General features: G+C 44.3%; 1 protein-coding gene across 2 annotated transcripts in view; it reads right to left on the bottom strand.

The window, feature by feature from the left end:
* Positions 1-14,231, bottom strand: part of grb10b (growth factor receptor-bound protein 10b) — a 79,288-nt gene extending 65,057 nt beyond the window's left edge. For both annotated transcript variants that reach the window (XM_080005279.1, XM_080005280.1), the window contains exon 1: positions 13,985-14,231. The gene's annotated coding sequence lies outside the window, so the exon portion shown is untranslated. The remainder of the gene's footprint in view (positions 1-13,984) is intronic.
* Positions 14,232-15,828: the final 1,597 nt, after the last annotated feature.

Raw genomic sequence — 15,828 nt, 5'->3', positions numbered from 1 at the left:
CCATTCTTCCAGGGCCAGCTTAACTGCCAGAAGCTCATGATTGCCCACATTGTAAGGGTGACGCTTACCATCCTCTGTAGAGCGCTGTGAGAGGATGGCCCCAACTCCCACGGCAGAGGCGTCCACCTCCAGCACAAACTGCTTCGTCAGATCCACTGAATGAGGATGGGGTGTGAGGTGAATCGGTTCTTGAAGTTGGTGAAAGCAGCTTCAGTCTCTGGGGTCCACTGAATCTGCCTTGAGGTGTAGGTCAGAGCAGTTAAAGGAGCCGCAACTCGGCTGAGGTTGCAGATAAATCTCAGATTAAAGTTAGCAAACGCCAGGAATCTTTGTTGCTGCTTGCGACTGTCTGGATAGATGCGGCCACTCCAATACCGCTCCCTCCTTAGCTGGGTCCATCTTTACCTGGCCCTTGGCGATGACATAACCCAGAAATGTTACAGACGGGGAATGGGACACACCCTTTTCAGCGTTGACAAAGAGCTGATTTTCCAGAAGGCATTGGAGGACTTGCTGGACATGATCAGACTGGGACCTGGAGAAAATCCGGATGTAGTCAAGGTAGACTAAGATAAACCGATTCAGCATATCCCGCAGGATGTCATTAACTCGGGCCTGCAAGACAGCCGGGGCGTCAGTAGTGGTGTACCGCCATCTCCTGGAGTCCCTCTGCAGTATTGGTCAGCTGCTGCTCATGCCACCAAATAGTGACTCCTTGTGCAGCTGGCACTACCAAGGTGGTCTGTGTCTGCTGGGTCCATTCTTGGTCGGATCATGAGGTAAACTAGCAACAGAACCCAAATGCAGACACAGGAGGCAGACAGACGTTTTAAGAGTTTTTACTACAAACTGGGGAATGGTACAGGTTCAGGTGAATCCTGGAAGAACAGGCTGGCAGGCTGGCAGAGGAAGCTGGTGGCTGAGAAACAGTAGCAGGACGGACTGGAAGAGCTGGGACTGGTAACACGTGGACAGGAAGCACGGGATCAGAACAACGACCATTGAGACCACGTAACGGCAGAGGAGCGAGTTGGCCTGCAAGGGTTGAGGAGTTAAGCAAATTGGAGTCTGGAACCTGACCAGTGATTGGCGATACGGAGGAGCAGAACAGTAGAGGCCACAGGACCGAACCTTGAAGGACTTCCGTGTTTAGGCTGAAAGGTTTGGATAGGAATCCTCTCCATGAGACCTGGTATGAGCGATTGGCCAAGTATGATGTTATTCAGGCGTGCGTAGATCCTTTAATTCCAAGTTCAGAGAGGTTGGAGAAAGGTATTTCATGTTTAACTGTGTTGAAGGCAGCAGACAGATCTCGGAGAATCAGGACAGAACGGATGGCAGTGTGGAGAGTCTCCATGAAAGCAAGGACAGCAGTCTCAGTGGAGTGGGAAGTCTTGGAAGGCAGATTGAAGCGGGTCGAAAAGGTCGTTCTGGGAGAGGTAGAGAGTGAGTTGATTGGAGACGGCTTGCTCGAAGGTCTTTGATGGTAAAGAGAGAAGGGACACCAGTGTGCAGTTCTGGACAGCTGGATCGAGGGTTCATTTCTTGAGTAAAGCCTTGACTCTAGTAGACTCGGATCCAGGAGCCGGTTGGTGGGTTGATTGGATTGGACGAGCGTCAAGACATCTTCTGAGGATCAAAGGATGCAAGCCCAAATGGGAGGAGGAGCCAGGGTGCGTGATGGAGCAACTGAGCAACTCTTCCACCTTCTTGACAAAGTAGGTGGCAAAGTCATCAACTGAAAGGGAAAAGGGTTGAGGGGTTGAGGAGGTAGTTGAAGGTGGAAAACAGTTTACTGGGGTTGGAGGCAGATGAGTGGATTTCCGAGATGTAGAAGGTAGTCTTCGCTGTGGAAACCGCAGAGGTGAAGTTTGAGTGGAGGAGATGGTCGGCAGAAAGGTCATCAGAAATATTTACAGATACAGTTTACAAAAAAATAAAGCAAATAAACAATCAACCTAAAATGTCCAGTCAGCCTCATATTGGAAGCTTCAAACTAGCTGACGGAATGGATAAGGCCTGTACAGCTGGCTGGAGGGTCATAATATACATTTTATATACATACTGTATATAAATACATCTATTCGATGGTAATTGCTTTTCCAATTCATGTTACACAAGGATGTTTGTATGTTTCAAATAACATCAAATAATGTGAGGTAGCCTTGAAATGATGTGAAAATGAATCATCTATTCACATTATTTTTAGTTTTTTACATACACCTTGATATCAATAATTTGATCATATTTTGAGAATGACCATTTGTGCTTTCATGAGATATTTACTTGAGAAACAATCATTAGTTATGTGGATTATCACAAAGTGATTAGAGGGATAGGTCAGAACAGCTTGAACAGTCTAAAATCCCAGTTAATATCTAGTCTGATATATACAGTATGTGGCGGAATTTCCCTTTAGATGTCCGAGCTCACAGGACTAACTACAGCTGGCTTCAAAGTAGCCACTGAAGGCTACAACATACCTGACATTGCTAACGGCTGTGCGTGTGACGGAACATGGGAAAAGGCTCAGGTGCTCCATGTAGCGTTATAAGACCCTTCAGCACTGATTTTCTCAGCGCTTACATGTCACTCGGCCAGACTGACACACTGACCCAACACACACGCACCTACGTGTAATCGCCCCCACCGCTCCTGACAAAGTCTGAGTTCTTACAGTTTTGCGGATTAGACCTCACCGGAGTGCCTTTTTTCACTTGAGTCCTTCCACATGAACAGTGTGCTGAACCCTAACCATCTCTGACCCTGACGGTGCAATTATCGAAGCAGCATCAACCTCCTACAAGATGGTGTGTGCGTGTGTTGGGGGATTTAGGGTTTGTCGGCTGTACCCAGCAGTGAGGTGACTGCATCTGGAGTAATTAAAGTGATTTTGTGCTCAAGCTTCACACAGAGCAGCAAGTTAGAGAGTATACAGACTAGTGCCTTAAAAATGGCGCACATCTTTAAACATACACGCACCGCCTCCAGAAACCTGTTGAAACTGAACAAGACTCTCCCTTTCTCCTGTTGAAGGAGACTTCTTATTTTCTTCTTCTATCAGTGTGAATACTTTCAACTTCAGCAGCTGTTTTCAATGCTTTTGCAATCCTCTCAATCAATAATAATGGTGTAATGATTGACTGCACTGATGTTGGATCGTAATCAACCGTTCCTGACTTGAAAGGCCAAGGACGCCAAGCCTTTAACTCAGAATGAGGCAGATAAATGCCATTTACTGGCACTGAAACATATGAACAAATCTATTCTCAGAAGTCTAAGCGAGAGCGTAAGGGAATCATCATTCGGTTGAGAATCTACCAGAACATCTTGGTAAACATCTTACATGTCACATCAGCGGCAGTTTACATCTTGGTAAACTGCCGCTGAAAAAAGCACCCCATCAGCGCAACCTTTGAAGGGATCTTCCTTCTTTCTTCCACTACAATGAGCAAATAAGGAATGAAGCTGTTAATAAACATGAAGTTCATTTGGATAGCAGTGGGCCAGAATGCTTGGTCATTGCAGTGGTTAACCGGGTAACAGTGCTTATATGTCGCACGAGGTCCAGCTTTAACATCCCAGAGTGTTAAGCCCTGAAGAGGAGCCAAAGGCTAGGTCTGGAATCAGCGACGAGGCAGCAACACAAGCTATTTAAAGTTAAGCCTAATTGAAACTGTAGCAACATTTCCCTGAAGAGATCTCCTCTTTTGCAGAGTGACAGCTCATGAGGCCTGGCCAGATAAACAGACCAAAGGTGGATGTAAAGGCTAGAAGACTAGCTATGATGGAATTATGTCAATGTCCCCACTCCTCCATTCCACATAACAACATTGTTTCAAAGACCGGAACAGTCAAATAAAGAGGGAACAGGAGTTCAACTTTAATCATCAACGTATGATGGATACTACAGATAGGTATAGCATTAAAATTAGTGACAGAAAAATGTTCATTCACTGGATGGCATTCAATGAACTACCCTTGTTAGTTTTATTATTTAGTTTTCTCTAATGGGAACTGAAGGAAGAAAATATGAATGGTTTTGTAATGTTGCTTCCAAATGTTCCCCATAAACTGTAATCTTTGCGTACCTTTCTACGAGTCTATATTCAACCTGTCTACCAGTCTGTCCACTTGTTTACATGTGTATACTTGTTTTCTCTGTCTGCTTGCCTACCGATCTCTTCATGTCTCTGTGCCAAGTTCGCTTTTCTATAAATTCCCATCCAGTTCTAATTGAGGCAACATTCTAAATGGTTTGCTATTATTTTTAGCTGGGGTATCCAGCAATGTGTCGCAAACAGAAGCTTTGTGCCACACAGACTGGCCAAAATTAAACGATGGGAAAACTACCCCAGGGCTCGCTCCCCCAGGACAAACTCTCAACTGTACACATACATAAACGGGAGAGAAAAACGGCTTGTGTACAGCAGTGTCTCTCTGTATTAATGAATGACTAACTTTCCAAATCAACCAAGCTTTTTGGTTGGTCGGGCCTTCACAATTTGCCATACAATTTAAGATGCTTCTGCATGTAGAAATGTTGAGCAACTATGGTGTTGAAAGCCACTGAAAGGCTGGTGTCACTCTCGGTTTCTCTCTCTGGGTGATTAGGCAAAAATAGCACAAGTAAGAACATGTTGAGTGGCTAAACTTTCAAGTTGGGTGCCTGGCTAAAGTCTCTACTGAAGCCCCTCATCAATTTCCAGATCGTTTCACTTTTCATGAAGCAAAATCAGAGAGACTCCATCTTCCCGACTCTCCGGACACAAAAGAATACCGTAACGCCTCCCACAAGGTTTGAAAACCTAAACGGCGCGATTGGACGCGCTCAGTAGGTAACGGCAGAAAACTGCAGTTACTCTCGTAATAAACCTCCCGAGTCCCTGCATGAACTATACCCCTTGGCTGCCCGTGTGTAAATAAAATGTCCCTAACATTAATGAGGATTAAAAAAGGAAAAAGTCCTTCTCTACACCACACTGTTCAGCTGATTGGACTGGGCAACACTTTAGGTGGAGTTTCAACAGCTCTCCTCAGTCCCATGTGGAATGCAGAGGACATTCTTTCCACATAGGGTACGGGGTGAAAAAAACAATGTGGATGCCATACATCCACATAAGCGCCAGCTGAAAGGGCATGCATTGATTTGTTCATGCATTTCTTGCCAGCAATGGGAAAGAGGGGTTGATGAGAGAAAGGAAAGAACATAAGGTAAAGTTTGTGTGTGTGTGTGTGTGTGTGTGAGAGAGAGAGAGAGTCACTTTCTGTGTGTGGGTCTCTCTCTCTCCCTCAAACAGACAGACGAACACACACACACAGACTGGCTGTAAGTCTACTCCTTTTGTATCGCAAGATGAAAAGGCGCCTTTTTCTAAAGTCAGGTAGAGCGGAGAAGCCCCGTGATTCATGCACTGAGCCCCCGGGGCAGTAGAAAAGCCAAGCACTGGGGCTGGAACTAGTTTTGACACCACTTATCGCCTTATCAGACTGAAGTGTCAAAGGCCTCGAGGGAAACACTGCCTTGAGCGTGTGTGTGCGTGTGTGAGAAGAGAGAAAGAGAGAAAGGGAGTCCGGGAACCAAGACTTGTGCTATGGACAGGTATGTTAGTTGATGAAAAAGTGGTTAAAACCCCCACTGGATGTAAACTAAAGCAGAAAAGTCAAAAAATAAAACTCCAGTGATTGACCCGCTGTAGGTGCTGTGGAACCAGCGCAGCGATCTCACTCTGCAGCGCTCCAGAGTTCTCCCACAGGGATGGAGAAATACAACAACAGCACCCCGGAGCTATCCCGCCTTGTCAGGACTGTCATCTCTGTGATCTAAACCGATACCTGGAGCGAGGTGGGGAGGGGTAAAAACAGGGTGAAAGCACTCATTTCATGGAATCCAGAGAATTGCCTTATACGAGACTCAAATCTCTCAATTGTAGAAGTATGCCTTAAATTAGGTGGTTAGTTCTCATCCTTGGGGGAAGGTACTATCAAAAAGAACACAGTGCGGCCCACTGTAAAAGACAAAACAAAGAACTGTAATTCAACTGGCTACTCCTTGTTTTGTATTGGTGTGGTTTAGGTTGTTGTTTCTTAAAGCGTTGGGGATTTAGGGTTCTACCCTTAGTGGGAGGTTGGGGTGTTACACCCTTCTCACTCTTCTTTCAAACATAGCATAGAAGAGTAAAAACAGAGATTATGCACTTTCAGAAGAAATATTGTGGGAAAATAGCGCTACACGTCCCAAATGAATGAAATATATGTATCTATGTAAAAGAGTTCACACCCTTGCCTCAAATAATTTCCCTCCCCCCCTCCAAAAAAACATCACCCTTGGACAAACCAACCCCAACACCCCCACAGTCCCCCGCCTCTCGGGCCTGCAGTGCTCCCCCTCCAGAACATAAACAGCATCTTAATTCCAGAGATGGCACGCATCCAACTCGGTGTCTGGGGAGCTGTGGAGAAACCCACTGAAGGGGGTGTGGTGACCGTGGCACAACCCCTCAGAAAAAAAAAAAAAAAAGGGGGGGAGGTCAATTATTGTACTGTACATGTTTGAACAGGCCAGGCGCTTCCAACCCCAGTATTTAGCACGACACAGTGAGTTATCAAAACATCTCATAGCGGGCTGACCTATTGAAATATATATTCTGTACAGGGGGGGTGTCTGGGGCAACCTAACTGTATATGATTACTCCGATCTGAAGCTCGCAAACTCACGGCGGAATCAATTCTAGCATGGCTATTTCTTTGCTTGCAAGAGGCATGTAAATTTGACTAAACACTGTCACTATCGCCATCACGTTAACTAGAACAAAATGGAAAAGGCTCGATCTTAATTTGTTGCAAAAACTATGTCAGGTTAGTGGACTCAGGTGAGGCAGTGGAGCTACTGATACCTAGTGACTGATAATACCGATTCTTAGTGTTGGCATCCCCAGAAGAAAGCAGTGAAAATAATTGTACTGACAGGCTTCTGGAATTTAGTTGTTGGGGTAAGAGTGTGTATTTAAGTGTCTGCGTGCATGCATACATCCTTCAGGTCTTGCGTGTGCATGCAGTTGATTGCAGTTTCCAGAGCATCACTAAACACAGAGCGAGAGAGAGAGAGAGAGAGAAAAAAAAGGGAGAAAGAGAGCGGAACAGAGCATCTCTGTCCTCTGTTTTAATCAGCAAATTAGATGGTGGTCACTCCTCACTGGATGTGCCTGTCGCACATGTTGATTATTCATTAATTGGCAGCTTTCTTTCTTTGAGTGCAGCAGCGTAAAGTGGGGCTATAAGAGAGGGCCTGATGTCATGGTGGGGAGGGGAAGCCTGAATGCCACCAGTCTCTGAGAGAAAGGGCCTTTTGGAAACGTGGACAGTGCCTAATTGGATGAGGATTTCATTGGGCTGCTTGAGAACTGGTCTTATGCAATGGGTAAGATGAATGACCGGGCTCTGGGTGTTACGGTGCTCGCGCACAACTTGGCCGCCATCGTGGGCCACTGCGTTGCTATTTTAAATGGATGGCCCTCCCGTCTTCTCACGGCATTGTCTATGCTAAACGCTGTTTATGGCGTAGTGTTTTTAAGGAGTGCTATGAAATGGTAGGTCGGGTCACTGTCGTGTTATGGAAGACGTCATAAAACAGCGCTCGGAGCACTTCAAACCACTGTGTTTTGACGTCTTCCCAAACGAAACAGAACGGTCGGGTGTGGTTTTGTGATGGGAGGGAGCTGGATTTGACAACCAACAATGACGCACAGTGATATGTTAATTCTATTTTAAATGTGATGATTGAAGTTGACTTTTATTGGATTTAATATTTATCAAGAACAGAAAGGAAAATTATTTTAAACACAAACATTTAACAACTATTCTGAAATTGATGTAATTTCTTTAACATGATATCTGGACTTTTATTGATAATCCATTATGAACTCATGAACAAATGTGCACTCTGAACAGTTGCAGAGGTTAGGGTATGAAGTTAAGAATGTTAGGACCAGTAAAGAATTCTCGGTGTCCGGTGTGAAATTTTGGCTAAGCTGGCGAACCAATACAGCCTCTTTTTTTTTTGACATATAAATGTCAAGCTTTACTCTGGTTAAAGTATGGGTCATAAATATTTGCCATCATCATCCCCGTACCACCTTATGTTGTGAAAATACCACTTTGTTTTGTTTGAAACAGTCACCGATAAAGTAATAGAGGCTGAAAGCACTGCTTATACAGGAGAGGAAGCACAAGGATATTTAACTATATCACAATGTTAAAAATCCCAGACGATATCTACTCTCACATAACAATACCAATATTAAATTGATATATCGCCCGGCCCTTATGATCAGTGTTAAGTACTAATACTGCAAGAGTGACTTTCAGATTGACAATAGTGTTCTATTTGATAATAACACATTCAACTAAGTGCATTAACCGTATGAGTTAAATTAGTTAGATCATTATTCCTATGTATATCAGTAAAATGCTCAAGTCAAAGTTGGCCAAACCTTTACAAGGTACATATTGGAAAAATGGAAAAAAAGGTACATATTAAGAGGGACTTAGATTAACTCCGATAGCCTTAAAATACACTATTGTAAACCCTATTTACAGGTACATCTTGGAGTAACAAGAAAATAAAAAAATTGAAAAAACGGAACTTGCAAAAATATATGTAAAAAGGCCTACATTGTTCTGATGTTGCTTGCTGGGGAAATATTCCTGTGAGAGAAAAAAAGACTACCAGAGCTAGCTAACCATGGCTTGTTTTGCTTTGGTATAGCGAAAGGCAGGGCACGACACTTGCATTTACATGCACACTACAGTTCCAAATAAGGAAATATTGAGAATACCGCCATGTAAAGACCGTACTCGCAACATCTGATCAAAAAGGAGGATGGTGGAATAGACTTTGTTTAACACACCCAGATTATTCAATCGTGGTCAGGTTAACTGCGGCATATATACTGTATCCACCTTAAAAGACAGAGACGGGCCTGAGGTTAGAGAGAGAGCACCCGAGACCTAGAAAGTCAGAAAGAGAGAGCGAGTGGGAGTGAGTGGGAATGGTAGAGAATACGGAGATAAAAATTAAGAGAGAGATCGGAGGAAAGTGTGGGACAGTTAGAGAGAGAGAGAGAGAGGGGAACAAAGACCGGGAGTAGGAAAGGTGTTTCTTTTGGCACGCCGGCCCGCGTCAACACTGCGCTCCCTGTACGCGGCCACAGCATCCGAGGCTCCCTGAGCCGTTTAGCAACCTGCGGAATAAAGGCAACATTCTTGTCTCTCACATGGCCTTGGGCTCTGCAGCCACATTTGGACCGGCTCCAGACATTGAGAAACTCAATCCACCGTACACTGCGGCGGTTAGACAGGCAAGCATTGCATCACCTTAGGTCACAATTAGAAGGCGGTGAGAATCAGGTTTGTACAGGTCCCTATTTACAGTATGGATAAGCAAGGAGTGGAACGAAGAACACCGCAATGCCCCCCCCCCCCGGCAAAGCAATTGGATTCCTAGAAATGAAGCCTCTCAAAACTTGAATGTGATTGCCAGCGGTTTTACCGAGTTGCGATACCAGGTAGGGTTAGGACATCAATTGGGCTGTAATATAACCGAAAAGTGGTCACATTAGTCATGAGTATTGTTTGCTTTGCTGGCAAGGGCAATTACAAACACAGTGGTTTGTTTAGCATTTGGGGTTTTTATGCATACAGTATGCGTCCTGAACAAATAATGCAAAAACGTACATGAATAAAGAAAATCTCTACAACTAGGGAAACAGGAGAGATGACAAAGTAAGCAACTATACAAATGAGTCAATAACGCTTTGCTTGAATCAGCAGAACGTAGAAAGTGAATCTTAGTATCACAAATCCGAGCGAACACCATAGTTTATTTAGAAATATCATATCCTGACGTCTTTAATCTCAATAGTAAGGGAATATGACAACTGAGCAAGAATTGCTTTGCTTTTACTTTCATACAGTAGATGACAAATGTAATGCTTTTAAGTAGCTGTTATGGAGATTGCCTGGGCAAATGTACATGTACATGTACTTTCCAACATGAATCTCAAGCCCACACCACCATACACGGCATGAGAAGAAATGCAGTGTTGATCACAGGCCTTTTCTTTCCTAGTCTGCCAGCCTAGCTGAGCAAAAAGGCGAGGAAGGTGAACTTTCTCGGCCGCAGAGTCAGTCGACTGACATGAACTGCGAGGCAGTCTAGCAGTGGGCTTGGGTTAATGGTGTCATGACATCAGGGAGGGGGGTATTAACAGTCTATAGGCCAAGCCTAACCAGCACTGAATGACTGCTGGCTGACGCAAGGCCCAAAGGAATGCTGCCTAGGGCAGGACCACAAGCTCTTGTACCACCACGACCAGCAAGTATGAGAACTCTGGCACATTCACCCATGGGTGAAAGCAGAAACTATATACACATGAAAGTTAGGAGACATGGGGGCATATTAAGACACATCTTGGGACGCATCATCAAAATCATTCTTACATAAATACACTATATGTCAATGTTTTAATGATGTTATGACAATATCTTAATGTCATGATGTTGAATTTGTGCCTGGCCCGCCTGTAAGTCAGCCACCAGGGTCTAAAATGTGGATTAAGTTTGGACTGTGGAACAACCTGCCTGGAACCATTAATGATTACTCCCAAAGACATGGTTTAGCTAATCAATAAATGATTAGGTATGGATTGATAACATCTCGCCGGGACACGATCAAACAGGTCTCAGGTTCGCGAGTATCTTTATCGCACTCCCAGTTGAGTGCTATATGTGCAGTCTTTCTGGCTTGTAGCCGTGCCGGGTTCATGCCCCATCATGCCTGCTCTGATTGAGCATGGACTTGAAAAAGTAAGACAGGAGCTGGCGGGTGGAGGAGAGGAAAACCGCAGCCAGAACTGTGAGGTTTCCATGTAAACTAAGATCTAACCACAAAACAATAAATACACATAAAGAAATTTAAATACAGAAGTTGAGGTTAGGCAAACAGACGTCCTCACCAGAGACAAGGAGTGCATGAACTAGAGGGTGCCTAACACTGTCGGCATCAAACTATTTCTTAGATAACATGCATCGGTTTCTACATGTGAATTGTGTAAGTAAGCGGGGCAGTGTGGCAACATTCACAGAAGGACAGGAGCACTTCACTTTGCTCAAATTATAGCCACCGACACTGATTTATTTAATGAAAAAGGAAAATAAGACTGCACTCATACACAAAATCAATACCCCAAACACATTTTTGTCCTCTGAGCCCCTGACTTCAGCTGGCATCATCTGGCAGAGAACCCACCAATTTAGCAGTGGAATTGACAATCATTTTTTTAAAGACTCTGGGAAACAGTGGCATTGGTCAATATTTTTCAGGAGCTTTCCAAGAGGAGCTGGCAGAGTTGAAAAAAAGATTGCCTGAAAATGCAGTCTTTAGAAACGGCTGAACAACCGCTGCACCGTAGATCAATCCTCAGAATCTTCTGTCAGAAAGTGCACTCCCCCACCGTGAGCCGCGATATCCATTCAAGACACAACGCTGCATATCAACAGTTACGCTACTTAGAATTTTGTGCGGTTATGCAACTTTCTGCAGAATCCACAAAATACAGCCAATGAAGAAATTGACTTGGCAATGTGCCCAGAGGACACGCCATATTACATGATCAATGAAGCTTTGTTTTGGGGAGAGTCATTATCATTAAAACCTGAGATTACTCCTATAATATCTCTAATGACATCACCATGAAACAACATGGCCTCGGCGTATCCTATTACACCTCCGGTGATTCATGGAAGGTCTCCTGATAAATGGCCTAAAACATTTTTTCAAACTCAACATAAATTACCACTATCTTGAGTCCATTTTCACAATGTACTAGAAGACTAGACTAGACTGGTAGCTTTCCAAGTAACCTCGGTAAATTGGCTCTCTTTCTTTTTCTAATTCAATTTGATGGGCTTTATTGGCATGGGTTTGCATTTTATTGCCAAAGCAAGTGTAAACCAAAAAGCAAAGCATAAAAACCTAAAAGATTTTTGAAATTGTAACAACTTTTTCAAAATTGCAGCCCGTCTTTCTCATTCCCTCTAATTTGATTAAATGGGCTTTATTGACATGGGAAACACATTTACATTGCCAAAGCAAGTGGAAAACAAAAAGTGATGGCTATAAGTACAATAAGTGGGGATAAACTATAGTACAGTCAAAAATATGTAAACATTACCGAACATACACTCACCGGACACTTTATTAGGGGTGGACCCTCTTTTGCCTTCAGAACTGCCTTAATTCTTTGTGGCATAGATTCAACAAGGTGTTGGAAACATTCCTCAGAGGTTTTGGTCCATATTGACATGATAGCGTCACGCAGTTGCTGCAGATTTGTTGGCTGCACATCCAATGACACGAATCTCCCACCACATCCCAAAGGTGCTCTGTTGGATTGAGGTGTGGTGACTGTGGAGGCCATTGGAGTACAGTGAACTCATTGTCATGTTCAAAAACAAGTTTGAGATGATTTGAGCTTTGTGACATGGTGCATTATCCTGCTGGAAGTAGCCATCAGAAGATGGGTACACCGTGGTCATAAAGGGATGGACATGGTCAGCAACAATAATCAGGTATGCTGTGACGTTTAAACGATACTCAATTGGTACTAAGGGGCCCAAAGTGTGCCAAGAAAATATCCCCCACACCATTACACCACCACCACCAGCCTGAACCGTTGATACAAGGCAGGATGGAGCCATGCTTTTATGTTGTTTACGCCAAATTCTGACCCTACCATCTGAATGTCGCAGCAGAAATTGAAACTCATCAGACCAGGCAACATTTTTCCAATCTTCTATTGTCCATTTTTGGTAAGCCTGTGCAAATTGTAACCTCAGTTTCCTGTTCTTAGCTGACAGGAGTGGCACCCGGTGTGGTCTTCTGCTGCTGTGGCCCGTCTGCTTCAAGGTTCGATGTGTTCTAAGTTCAGAGATGGTATTCTGCATGCCTTGGTTGTAACAAGCGGTTATTTGAGATTCTGTTGCCTTTTTATCGTCTCACACCAGTCTGCCCAATTCTCCTCTGACCTCTGACATCAACAAGGCATTTTCGTCCACACAACTGCCGCTCACTGGATATATGGTTGTGCGTGAAAATCCCGGTAGGTCAGCAGTTTCTGAAATACTCGGACCAGCCCTTCTGGCACCAACAACCGTGCCACGTTCAAAGTCGCTTAAATGCCCTTTCTTCCCCATTTGAACTTCAGCAAGTCATCCTCACCATGTCTCCACGCCTAAATGCAATGAGTTGCTGCCATGTGATTAGCTGATTAGCTATTTGTGTTAACAAGCAATTGAACAGGTGTACCTAATAAAGTGGCCAGTGAGTGTATAGACACATGCACATACACATGGATAAATACAGTGCATTTCCTTACAGTGCATGTCTCTCTCTCCCACCCCCAAAGCAAATGGTGAAACTCACACATCAGGGGAGGGAGGCGGGGGCTGTGATTCATTGTTGGATGAAAAAAAAAAGTGGTTTGGGGATCTATTGTAGACCCCCAGTCAGGCAGTTGTAAACAAGGCGGTGGATCGTCAGGAGGGAGCGAGAGCAGCCTATCACAGCCGTATATGGAGACCCGGGCACGGCCGGCATGGGCTGCCTGGCTGCGGCGGAAAAGCTTCGAGGGCACAGTTTCCGTTTGACGATGCATACCACACACAGAAAGCGCAGTGAAACTTGTGGGGAAGCCGCGTGGATCGCTGACTAAAAGCCTCGACCCGTGGAGGATTTGAACCCACCCCCCCCCCGTCACCCCCTCGTTTAGAGAGAGCAGCGCAGTGCGCACATGTGTTCCCACCCCGGCGCTACCGCTAAATCACACCGGACCCCCGTTACATGTGGCACAAAAAAAAATAATAACCCTACAAAAACTTATAGAGATTTAAAAAACAAACAAACAAAAAAAAAAAACCCACTAACCTTTAAGCCAGATCAGTGAGGGGACGGGGGGGAGGTCAGCTGGTGGGGTCTGGATGAGAGACGGCGAGCCCGGTCCGCGGTGCGAGGCATTCCCCAACTGGATGGATGGGGCAGTGAAGCGGCTGCACGGACCGCAGGCTCATCTCCTGCACCGGGGAGGAGGATACACACAGGCACGCACACGCACACACACACGCACGCACACACACACTTGCATGCATACATTTACACGCGCGCACACACACGCAGGCTCCAACCCCTCCCCCCCCCCCTGAAGGCAAGCCCCGCCCCCTGCCCCGCCCCCCGCAGTCCGCCGTTACCCCTTCCGAGTTCCACCGCCACCCAAGCGCCCACCCCCCGTCCCGGGGTGTCCTCTGTTCGGGGTGCCGTCGAAACGAAGCGCGGCTTGAGTTTTGCAATGACTGGAAAATGAATGAATGTTTTCCATTCCCAAATGTCATTGTTTTCCATGAACAAAATGTATTTACATCCTGATCATTTGCACACTCTACCCGTTGCACAGATAATTGTTAACACTGTTTATTAAAGATCCGACCGAATTCATGTAAATATTTAGCTTGTTTTTATTTTGTTTTGTTCTGATTTTTACATTTTATTGTGTGATTCGGATTCTAATCCAACAATTGTGGATTTTATTTTATTTATTTTGTTTATAGTACATCCGGGTCCCACGTGCAATATTATATATATATTATATTATATTATATTATAATAAAATGTGAAATAACCTGTAAACAATGTAAAATAAGTAAAAACAAACTGTAAAATGTGTTATGCACTGTCCTGCAATATGTATTTTATATAATGTAATACATTAGATTGTACGTTATTAGCAGTGTCCATACACTTATGGATATTATTCATAATGTTAAAGAAATATCCAACGACATGTATTACCCTTAGCCCCCCTCATAGCCTTTTTGTCTGTCGTTTATCTGCACTACAACGCACCAACTTATATATGAAAGCCCAATAAACTGATTCTGATTGTATCAACACATTACCAGTGATCCCATCGTGCTGTAAAGTAAAAAATAAAAAGTTAACCACAACCGTAGAATAAGCAACCGGCTTCAAGGAAAAAAGGCAGAACGAAATGTACTGACGGTGGGCGATAACAGGTTGTCTCACAATACGGCGATCGCAACGCCAACAACCCGGTGACGTCACAGGCCCGGGTTCTGGCGAAAACAAACACAGACGTCACTTCGTTTGCGCGGAAACAACAGCACGTGGTTCGGACGGTGGCCTCCACCGCCCCTTCCCTCCCCCAGGTGGTGAAAAGAAACATACATCGTTCCCTGCCATCCCATCGTCTGCCTTGTGCGTGGTGCAACGTCACATCCCCGAGTTTTGCAGAAGTGACGGGAGCGACGGGACAGGGAGTCACGTGCCGCGGCGTTGTTTTGTTTTTTTTTGGTTGTTTTGTTTTTTTTGTTTCTTTTTTTGTTGTTTTTTTTTTTTAGAGCGCGCACCGCGCATGCCCAAATTCCAGCCAATCAGAAGCCCGGAAGTGCTACACACCTTCAAACGGTGGAGGCGGGAGCAGGAAACGCTGAAATCAGCTGATGCGGTGATTGGTCAGAAGTAAACAGACACGTTCTCTGCACCGCACGCACACACACACACACACACTGACGAATATATATATATATATATATATATATATATATATACATACATATTTTCAGTGTTTATATATATACAGTATGTATATATATATATATATATATATATATATATATATACATATATATGTATATATATGTATATATATATATACATACATATATATATATATATATATATATATATGTATATAT

This window comes from Zeus faber (assembly GCF_960531495.2).
Source record: "Zeus faber genome assembly, chromosome: 8".
NCBI classification, from domain to species: domain Eukaryota; kingdom Metazoa; phylum Chordata; class Actinopteri; order Zeiformes; family Zeidae; genus Zeus; species Zeus faber.
This window is presented reverse-complemented; position numbering and strand designations above follow the sequence as displayed.